Consider the following 12015-nt stretch of genomic DNA (forward strand, 5'->3'; position numbering starts at 1 on the left):
CTGCTGCACGAGTTGTGCTGCATCACGTGCGTGCAACAGTATCTTCCCTTCGTGTCTTGTAGCATCGCACAAGAAGAGAAGTTGCGCCTTCAGTGAGTAATTCGTGTAGCAAAATAATCATCACGCTGTTGGGTTCTGCTGCTGCTGGGGTCTCGTACACACACTTTTTTGTACTCATTTTGGGGCGCGCTGCGATGCCGTCAGTTGGATTCCGCTTGTCGGTAGCAACGGATCGAACGCGCGCGCGTGCCTGCCGGAAGGTGTCGTTGGACATACGCAAATGATCTACGCGCGAACGGAATTTAGAAGTTGTCGCGCGCGTGTTGTGAGGTTTTTCCGTTGAGAAGAGTTTTTTTTCGGGGGGAGTTTCCCGGCCTGATTTGGGACCAGACCGCGGACCTATCTGCGGTCATTCCGCGTCATGTAGTCCGCGAGAGGTGGACCTGGCTGCTGGGGGTGAAGTTTTTCGTGATTGTGAATCAGCGTCAATCAGGAGGAAAAACCGAGAGATGAAAGTGAGAGTTGTTTCTGGGTGGAAATTTATTACCGCAGTGGCGGTGGTGCATTTTGGCCCAACGGGAGGTCTGCGATGTGGCCCGGGAGGAGGGAGGTGGCCACAAACATAAATTGAACGCGTTCCAAGGGGGTCGCGCAATGGCCACCCACGAGGAGAAGAGGGTGGGAACCATCAAGTGGCCGTTTGGCAGTGAAAAGTTTGCCCGCATTTCAACTGATTAAATAGCGAGGAAAAAAGTTCGTTTGTTTAGAAGAATTGTGAATTTCACTGATTAAAATAAATTATGAACGAGCATAGTGCAACGAAACAGAACGATAATAATCGTCTAAATTGCACTGTTTTTTTCTGCTCATTCAGTCGGCACAGAGTGCAGTGAAAAGAATGTGAAAGTTAGTTTTTTGTTCTGTGAAATAATCGACAGAAGGCAGAGGAAAAAATAATATTAAATGCACTTTGCGAACTGATTCAAGCGCGAGGGGAAAACGCATAAAAGATTCTTTCGAGCGCATTCTTGGAAACGACGACGACAACAACAACAATCAGAGGACGAAGAGACCAAGGTAGGTGTGGATTGAGCGCACGGTGTCTTGTTTTTCTTTTAATTTAATATGAATTTAATTACTTTCCTCGGGAATGTTTTGGTGATGTGCTTGGGAAAAGTTTTAGGTGTAATTCTTTGTAACTGGGTGAATGTGGGAAATTTTTAAACGTGTTCTCAATCATCAACACAAAACATTTTTTTTTTAAATATAAAGCTAATTTTCAATTTAAACTCATAAAGTACCTTTAATATTCATTGGGATCCAGGAGGAAATTCTACCTCGAATGGAACAATAGGGTGTAATATCAAAATCGATTTTCCAGCACAGCAATTTTTTAGTTCCTTTTGGGGTCCTAAACAACTCCCCAAAGTTTGGGAACGATTGGTTTAGTCCTCACATTGCGCAAAGCGATTCAATTTTCCATATAAATTTGTATGGGAAAAACCATTTTTTTGGATTTTGATATTTATAAAATCCACGTTTCACACTGTACTAAAACCGGATTCATATTCGGATGCTCTGGAAGGTGCTCTACAACTTTCCCGAAGAGAGTATGGTGCTAGCTTGTCCCTGAAAGAAGATACAGCGTCCTCAAAACTCGTCTAAAACGTGATTTTCGAGCAAAAAACACGTTTTAGACGAGTTTTGAACACGCTGTATCTTTTTATAGGAGCAAGTTAGCACCATACTCTCTTCGGGAAAGTTGTAGAGCACCTTCCAGAGCATCCGAATATGAATCCGGTTTTAGTACAGTGTGAAACGTGGATTTTATAAATATTTAAATCCCAAAAAATGTTTTTTCCCATACAAATTTATATGGAGAATTGAATCGCTTTGCGCAATGTGAGGACTAAACCAATCGATTCCAAACTTTGGGGAGTTGTTTAGGACCCCAAAAGGAACTGAAAAATTGCTGTGCTCGCTAAATTTGGACAACTTTATTTTTTTCCATACAACCATATTACACCCTAATGGAACAATACTTGTGTAATTGCCTTGTTGTGATGGAACCAAAGTGCACACTTGGAGAAGGTTGTCTCTTCGCGGTTAAAGCACTGGATAAGCTTGGGATTCATGAAAGTTTTGTTTTTATTGAAGACATTACCTTCTGGGCAGATTTAATTTTATTAAATGGTGAACTAGACTTGGCTGGTTTCGTTTGAAAAGATTGTTTTGTTTTTATTTGCAGAGTAAATTTTTATGAGTTAAATGTTTGTGTTTAATGTACATTTTGAATCTTAATCAACGCAGAACGGTCACTTTTTCATTTAGATTTTTTTTTCATTTTAAATTGTGTTTTTTCTAACTTTGCAGGGTGCGGGGTAACACGAAATTTCAAAATGAACAATTTTGTTCTAAATGAAGAAATGACTCTTCTGGGTTAATGCAGATTCAAAAAGTAAATTAAATTTCCCTTAAAATGACATGTTCCAAAAATTTTACAAATAAGTAACGAGAAATGGCAGAGTAAAAAACGGCCCATGCACAAAACCGATTAAAGTGTTTTCTTATAATTTTGTTTGTCATATCTTATATTTTTTGTTGAAAATTTATGATTGAATATCAACTGTACGGATGTATAATGAAGTTTCCAATGGTTTTTCCATTGAGATGTTAAGATTCTGGCTTATTATTGGGTTTTTCTCTACAAACTCACACGAATTTGCCCCGACCCCTCTTTAATTTGCTTGAAACTTTGTTCTGAGGGGTAACTTTTGTCCCTGATCACGAATCTGAGGTCCGTTTTTGATATCTCGTGACGGAGCGGCGGTACGACTCCTTTTATTTTTGAACATGTAAAAAAAGAGGTGTTTTTCAATAATTTGCAGCCTGAAATACTCAAAATTCCAAAAAAAAAACCTATGTTTCATAGAAAAAAAACACTATTTTTTATACTCTGTCAACTTTGCAGGGTTATTGTTTAGAGTGTAATAATGTTGTACAAAGTTGTGGAGCAGACAATAACAAAAAATTTGATATGTAAACATAAGGGGTTTGCTTATAAACATCACGAGTTATCGCGATTTTACGAAAAAAAAAGTTTTGTAAAAGTTATTTAACTACTTTTTGCGTTTCTCTTTGTTTCGTCGACCGTGTCTGTCGCTGGTGACCATGAACGGCCATGATCAACGACGACCAACTTTTTCAAAACTTTTTTTTTCGTAAAATCGCGATAACTCGTGATGTTCATAAGCAAACCCCTTATGTTTATATATCAAAATTTTTGTAATTGTCTGCTTTATAACTTTGTAGAATATTGTTACCCTCTAAAAAATAACCCTAGAATGGTAAAAAATACACAAAATTTTAAAATGAAATTTTTTGTTCTAAATGAAAAAATTACCCTTCTGGGTTAATGTAGATTCAAAAAGTACATAAAATTTCCCTTAAAATGACATGTTCAATAAAAAAAATTACAGGTGAGTAACGGAAAATGGGAGAGTTTAAAAAAATATATTTTTTTCGGTGAAAAATACTTTTTTTTAGAATTTTGAGTGCGCCATCAAATTGGGCGTCCAATTTTACATAAAAGTCCGTTTGACACCAAATTTCTATCTCATCACCGTTTCAGGCTGCAAATTATTGAAAAACACCTCTTTTTTCGCATGTTCAAAAATGAAAGGGGACGTACCGCCCCTCCGTCACGAGATATCAAAAAACGGACCTCGGATTCGTGATCAGGGACAAAAGTTAATCATTAGGACAAAGTTTCACGCAAATCGAAGAGGGGTCCGGGCAACTGCTGTGTGAGTTGGCGGAGAATAACCCTTTTTCAATCACTATATTCAAAAAAATAAAATAATAAAAAATATATATTAGAGAATACATTTTTAAGCTAATTGAGTGTAATTCCAAAGGAATGATTAACAAGAGAAACCAGTCATTGAAATCGAACCCCAATGGTGACGAGTTTGCTTTTGAACCTTCAATTGTTTGAACCCGTGTTTGAACATTTGTCTTGAAAAAAAAGTTTAAGCAATTCTTGAGCTTTGATTTAGCTTTGACATGTTATTTTATCAAAATCCATGGAATTTTTAAGACAAAAAAAAATGTTTTTAGCCGAGAAAACCGTGCAAACCAAACAATTGTTGTCACCAGAGTTCAAACCCAAAGTCACCAAAGTTTGAAACTCAACGTGAACTTGGGTTTGTGTTCGAACATCCGCACAAAAGAGAATCGAAAAAGAGTTTCTGTTTGGACGCGGGTGAGAAAATTTTGACAGAAGATCAAACAATGAACGGTTTGGCTAATGACTGTTTTGCAGAATTTTTTTTTAACTCTTCATCCTGACTAATTTATAACTCTTTTTGTTCAAAATATCACATTAGCTAAAATAACACTTTTTTATGTATGTTTTGCCAACTCCATGTTATTTCACTAGGTTGACTAATACTGACATGTAAAAGCCTCCTCAAAAATAATAGTAATTACCAGACAAAGTTAAACATATTCTGACGCCACAAGCGAATTTCTTTTCTTTTTCACGGTGTGTTTTTTAGAACAAACTAATGATAAAAAAATCGGTATGTCTGATATTTGGCACCGTAAAAGAAGGGCTCTTTCCCGACATTTTGCGGGGTATACCGAAATATTTCGTCGGGGGGTCTAGAGTAACTTTTTTTTTTTGATGAATATTTTTCGATGTTATGGGATATTTGTTCAAAAAAGTCACAGAAAATCGGTGCATTCATGTTGGTATCACTCAAATTTCTTTTGTATATGCCTTGGAGACTCTAACCAACTATATTTGACCAATATTTAACCTTCAATAAAAAAAATCGAACCGAATTTTCCAGATTTCTAGCTTTCTTTGAAATTACCTCAAAATTCAAGCTGGATACCCCGAAATGACCGAAAGTAAATCTTTTCTTTGTAAAATTTGTCATGAAAATACTGCAACACACAGCCCGGATACGAATTTGAGCATTAAACAATGCAAAACATGGATTATTTAATTAATATGCTGTTAGGTTAGGCTCAGATTTTTTTTCAATCCTCTGCATCCTTACACCATTACATTTCAAAACATTTTAGAATCAATCACATTGTGGAGAACAATTTCTGAACAAGTTCCATAAAAAAGTATCAGTTTTGGTTCAATATAAGCAGAGATATGCCCAATTTCCTGAAATAAATGCTATAGAATAATTTTCATGAATTTCGTCAAAACTTGTTATAATTTTTATGATTCAAAAAAATATTATCATCATAAAAAATATCTTAGTAGGCAGTGCCGATCATGTGAAAGGTAATTAAATAAGGAAATTTTGGAGAAAAGCTCGATTTATTTCAGGAAATTGGGAATATCTCTGCTTATATTGAACCAAAACTGGTACTTTTTTATGAAACTTGTTCAGAAAACTATTCTCCACAATGTGATTGATTCTAAAATATTTTAAAATGTAATGGTGTAATGTAACAGAGGATTGAAAAAAATATTTTCTGAGCCTATTGGGTAATAATCAGCATATTAATTAAATAATCCATGTTTTGCATTGTTTAATGCTCAAATTCGTATCCGGGCTATGTGTTGCTGTGTTTTCATGACAAATTTTACAAAGAAAAGACTTTCTTTCGGTCGTTTCGGGGTTTCCAGCTTGGATTTTGGGGTAATTTCAAAGAAAGCTAGAAATCTGTAAAATTTGGTTCAATTTTTTTTAGTGGAGATCAAATATTGGTCAAATATAGTTGGTGAGAGTCTCCAAGGCATATTCATAAGAAATTTGAGTGATACCAACATGAATGCACCGGTTTTCTGTGACTTTTTTGAACAAATATCCCATAACATCGAAAAATAATCTTCAAAAAAAAGTTACTCTAGACCCCCTGACGAAATATTTCGGTATAAGCCCTTCTTTCACGGTGCCAAATATCAGACATACCGATTTTTTTATCTTTGAGGTCTCGAAAAAATACACCGTGTTTTGGCAAATACATTAATTTCACCGTGTGTGTTGTGTTGTTGATACAGCAAATCAACATGAATGGTTGTCGGGGCCAAATAAATTTCTAAACAAATTCTCGCTGCCAGGCTGTGCTGCGATTTGAATTTGCCGCGTGTCAAACAAGTAACAAAGCATATTGGAGGGGGATGAGGAGATGTTTACTTTTTATGAATATTTGTGTTGCTTTAAAAGCTGGAGGTGAATGAGAATCGCACAGATTTGATACAAACCCGGCACCGTACGTTTGATAAATGTTTCAAACGAAAGGCCAACTGTATACAGCACATCTCTAGCCCAAAAATATCATTTTTTAATAAGCACCAATGTAATGAGACATGAAACGAATAAACACTTTGTTGTTGGTTGTTGGTTTGTTGTCCCAGTTTACAAGTTACATTAGGGGTTGAGACTATATTTTTAGAAGTGTGTTTTAATGTTATTTTTAAAACGACAATTTGATACAAAATATAATTTTGATGTTGCTTAAAAAAACTTTTTTTCCTAATCCTGTCCAAAATTGACTAATCTCTCTTGTTTCCTACGCAATGGTGTGGCAGAAGAAGATCAGCCCGGCTCAGTGATTGCGCGTATATTCCTATGTAAATACTGGCGGCGCACAAACCGTCAGCCGAGACCTCAACTGCACCGGTTCCTCCCCCCTTTTGCCATTTCGAAAGGAAACAGCATCGTCGACTGTCACCATCATCCTCCGCCCCAAGAGTGCGAACAAAAAAGCACGAGAGGAGTATAACAAACTGACAGAAAATTATTGCCGGCGTTTTCTGAAAATGAAAGCAGAAATGTCACATCGCCCCTTCAACACGGCTTGGGCAAATTGTTGGATGTTCATTCCGATGGAATCGGTCCTTTATTTAGAGCAGATATTTTGCTTTGATGTACGATAAGAAAAATTTCTTTCGGTGCGTGGAAAAAATGAGTTTTCTGCAAGCTGGGCTGGAAGACGACAGAGGGAATCTATATTTGGATTTTTTTAAAATGCGTTTGATCTTAACAAATTGAAACGTTATCAAGCAAGACGGAGGCAATGAGTTAAAATGTATTAGCTGACGTGCGAATTTCTTAGGAAAATCTTAGTAGTAATTCTTTTTTATGTGAACCTCACACAAAGAATTGACGGTCAAAATTTATTATAAGTTTTGCCGAAAAGAGAAGTTTTCGTTTTTTGTTTATTGGATTCCAGAGTAAACAGCAGGAAGTAATAATGAAGATGAAAAGATACAATCCGAAGGCTGAACTGAGTGTATTTGAAAGCTTCAGAGAAGGCACATTTTTATCTTCTCGAAATTTGCTACGCAAAATAGGTCCCTTAATTTAAGGCATGAGTTGGTCAATAATTAAGCAGATGATACCCTTTATCACGGTCCTTCAATCTATATTCATAGAAGGATTTTTTCTAACCTTTGACATGAAAAAAAAAACAACTTTATTGTGATTAAAACAGTATGATATGAGATATGAGTCTGAAAACTCCCTACACACCTCATTCAACTACCTTCAGACTCCACCTTGCATGTTATTTCTATGAGAGTTCATCCAATTACAATTTATCACCGACACTTGGCCGCCACCGCGTGAAGTGTGCCCATAACCTGTGATAATCCTTGGCTCCCCGGCAGGTCATGTCATCGTGCGTGTCACTTCGAATAATACAGACCGCACTACCCCCGAGTGTGTCACGTGTGCGACACCGGACCGGATCCGGCAGCTGATGTGACTTGTGGAAAAGTAATATCCAAGGAAGGTAAAACTTCCACTTCAGGGAAGCATCACATTAAGTTGGAGGAAATGTACAGCCCTAAATAAACTTGGAACAGTGCATCCTCAACTAGAAAACCCTTAATATTTTAAAGATAAATTCAGCTTTGACGACCAACATTTTAGAATCACAAAAAATCATTGAATGTAATGGACAGACAAAATATTCTTTACGAAAACATCAAAATTGATTAGAATTGTACAAATGTTGAAAACATATTTTTTAAATTTATTTTGTACTTGCAATTTGGATTTAGTTATAAATATGCAGTATGAGTTTCTGAAAAGTTTGAATATTGCTTGAACTTATGCAACATTGATAGTGAAAACAATAATAAAAATACAATAATTGAAATTGCAATTTGAAACCATTTAAACCATTTGAAAACGCATTATACACCCGTACAATTGATATTCAATCATTAGTTTTAAAAAAATGTAAGATTCGGCAAAAAAAAAATTGTGCGGTTTTGTTCATCGAAAATTCAATAGATATTTGAAGTAACACAATCATGTTAAAATTGATTCTAAATGCAGAAGAATGCATTTCAAATAAACAGACTAAACAAATTAATTTTAGTTGATTGCACTTAAATTTGTATTAATAGTTTGAACTTTTATAAAAAAACATTTTTCGAAAAATAAAATTGATTTTTCGGGTCGACATTGAAGAAGGTGACAATAACTTTAAATAAAATTTTACCAGCCTAAGTTGAAAATTAGGTTACATGGAAAAAAATACTTATTTTTTGTTTAAATTTTTATCATCAAATGTTGATTGATGCATCTTTTATTTAAGAAATATTTGAAATGTTAAAGGGAACTACAAAAGGCATCTCTTGTTCTTGAGTAAAGGAGGTGCTAACTCTTGTACAGGAGAAATGTATTTAAAAATATATTCTTAATTCATCAGAATCAAGAGTAACATTTTGAATAGGCACTTATTATGAATATTGTCAAATGTTAGACTAGATTTATAAATTTTGAAATTATTAAATAGTAGAACTTTCATTTCGACAATAACTTTAAATAAAATTTGTATCAGCCTTAGATGAAATTGAGAAATACTCATTTTCACCAAATTTCTATCATTTTCACAGAAATAAATTGTTTTTTTTTTCGAAAACATGATCGATTGCAAATTTCATTTTGTATCTAAAAATGTTGTTTTTCAAATCTTGTTTCACAATATTTTAGCTTTTTTTTTGCAAAAAATGTTTTTCTTTCAACAATTTCCCGGAACCAAAATAATTAGACTTGTATTTTTATCACCCTTATTGACCTACGCCGTGTAACCCCGCGTCGTTTAAACCGATGTAAGATGTCTTGGCAGCAAATGAAAGGGCTTTAAAAATCGAAACAAAAAAAAATAATAAAAATTTCAATAAAACTGAGATGCTTAAAAATATCGAGAAAAAATAGCTTTTTTCAATAAAACTGAGATAACATTAAAATTTCAGCGATGATCTATACTTTTTTGGGTACCAACATTTTCGCAATTGAAAGACGCAACTTTTTTTCGGTTTATGCTCTATTCAAATGGAATCGCTGTACATGCAAAATGACGTCTTTCGACGTAGGAACAAAGTCTCATTAAAAAAAATCAATAAAGTAGAGAATTACCCGATATATGATTTCAGCCCATGTTTTGTTGTTGTTGACAGATGTGACAGCTTAGTACACTAGCAACTATTAATAGAGTAACAAACTGTAAAAAAAGTTAGTTTGTTCTACAACAGTTCTTCTTTCTTAACAACCTTGGCCATTAGTCACTTCAAAGTGTTTCATGAGAAAGGGATGACTGTTCATATTTTCTCGACCATCAACACTTGAACGAATCACGTTCTGCTGCTGCGGCTCTTCACAGAGGTTGAAATCTTATGCTCGCCAGCATCGGAATCTGGAGCGGCGAGGGGGCGGCTTCTGAGGCATCAGAGGCCACATTTCGACGTCGAGTGACTTTTAATTTCGTGACCGAGATAACGACGAGAGAAGCTTTTGAAGGGAATGGTGCTCGACAGGACAGAAGCAGAAGCTTCTGCACGACCTTCACGGTTGCGTTGGCCGATCCTTGTTGTCGTTATTTTTCTTTCCTCGCTACGAGAAGAGCACTCGACGACGAAGTGGTTTACTTTCGATGACGGAAAACTGGCCCTCCGGGGGCACGTCACCGTGAATCTTCCGTCACCGGAACTGGTACAGACGTAATTTGCGACGATGAAGCAGTTACCACATCGGTGAGTTCGTCAACTGTGGGTTGTGGCTGCGTTTGCTGGCCGCCGGGGATTACGGGCTTGAAATGAAAATGTATTAAGCTGAGTGAAGACTTCGGGAGCCTTTTTTCCGGTTGCAAGAATGTATCGTTTGTGGTGTTACGACTTTCTTTGGGGTTTGTTTTTCCTAAGCAAAGCGATTTGTGTTTTATTTATTTAGGACATCTTAACCTTTCGCGGGTGAATCAGATTGTTTTGGGACGAGTAATCGTCTTGAGCAAATTTGCTTGAAATAAATTTGAAGAAAAGGGACATTTTGATTTGTTTTCGAGACATTGTTTTACAATCAACACGAAAATCATCAATGTTATTTATCACCACGTATTGTTGGAATTTTCCACCTCCTCGGCTGTTTACGGTTTTGTCAATAACGTGCAATTGCTTATGAAAATGGAGGATATCAACAGTGAGCCACGTGTTGCAAAGTGTAAGTACAATGTGGTGGTAAACACTGCACAATTCGTTGCTGGTGTCTCATCATTACTCATTGGTTTAAAATGTAGATTCTGAACGTTTGCGTTTCCTATACTACCTTTAGGTAGCATAAGCTTTCAAAAAAGTATTATTTATTTAAGAAAAAAAAACTATTTTTATTTTGTAACAGGCTTCTCCATTAATATGAAAAAAAAAACACTTTTTTCTGAAAAAACTTAGATTTCATTGATAGAATATCATGAATCGAACATATTTTTAATCGGGAAGGTGACACACGACTTTCTACGTAAAAATCTCCTATTGACCATCTCGATTTATAATATTTTGTTTCCGCCATAACGTGTGTCTGCTTCGCCGGACACTCTGTTATTTTTAACAAATCTCTGATTTTCTTTGAGAAAATATTTTAAATTTGATCTTTGTAAGACAACTTTGAAGATTTTGTTCAAGGCTTTGAAGTAATTTTGAAGTATGGAAATGAGTATTTTTTAAAGTTAATTTCAAAATTTAAATTATGTTATAATTTTGGAGCAAAATTAGGATGCCAATGGTCAGAAGTTAATGATGTTGATCTTATTTGAACATATCTCTGTATAAAAAAGAAGTATTACTTGTTTTATGAAAACTGCTTATTTTTATAATTCAGAGTTAATGATATGATCTTTCAATTCTGATTAAATCGTCTGTTGTGTGTTATCTTGTGACAACGACCATTTAGTACTATTCGAGAAAATCGATATTTAAAGTTCGATGATAAATATTTTCAAAACTATGAATGATAGAGCCAAACTTTATGAAGTAATCGGTTCATATACTATCGCTTAACAAACGCTCCAAGTTTCGACTAATTTGGTAACACCAGTTAAAAGATACAGTAAATTATGTAAACAAAAATCTGAAAAGCACGTGTCACAAATGTGTTGCGAAAGTAAAATTGTACTACGTGTCACAAGTGTGCACAGAATTCCCATACAAACTAAATAGTAATTATTGTACATAAATTTATCTTTAAAATAATTAGTTTTAATTGCAATAATAAAAAAATGATACACTTTAAAAAAAATCTTCGCTGCTTTATTTTTAAATCAAAAAGCATAATTTGAATATGTTGAAGAATGGCAAAATCATTTTTTTTCAGAGTGGCTTTGCCAAATTGACCAAAATCTCACAAACATTTGATTGCTATTTGGTATAGGGTAATTCTCTACCAACTCACACGAAATCGGGAAAAGTTGCCCCGACCCCTCTTCGATTTGCGTGAAACTTTGTCCTAAGGGGTAACTTTTGTCCCTGATCACGAATCCGAGGTCCGTTTTTTGATATCTCGTGACGGAGGGGCGGTACGACCCCTTCCATTTTTGAACATGCGAAAAAAGAGGTGTTTTTCAATAATTTGCAGCCTGAAACGGTGATGAGATAGAAATTTGGTGTCAAAGGGACTTTTATGTAAAATTAGACGCCCGATTTGATGGCGTACTCAGAATTCCGAAAAAACGTATTTTTCATCGAAAAAAACACTAAAAAAG

General features: G+C 35.2%; 1 protein-coding gene across 1 annotated transcript in view; it reads left to right on the forward strand.

Moving 5' to 3' along the window:
* Positions 1–211: 211 nt before the first annotated feature.
* Positions 212–12015, forward strand: part of LOC120421493 (cardioacceleratory peptide receptor-like) — a 179018-nt gene continuing 167214 nt past the window's right edge. Inside the window, exon 1 of the mRNA XM_039584712.2 lies at positions 212–1077. The gene's annotated coding sequence lies outside the window, so the exon portion shown is untranslated. The remainder of the gene's footprint in view (positions 1078–12015) is intronic.

The sequence above is a fragment of the Culex pipiens genome, chromosome 3 (assembly GCF_016801865.2).
Source record: "Culex pipiens pallens isolate TS chromosome 3, TS_CPP_V2, whole genome shotgun sequence".
Taxonomy (NCBI): Eukaryota; Metazoa; Arthropoda; class Insecta; order Diptera; family Culicidae; genus Culex; species Culex pipiens.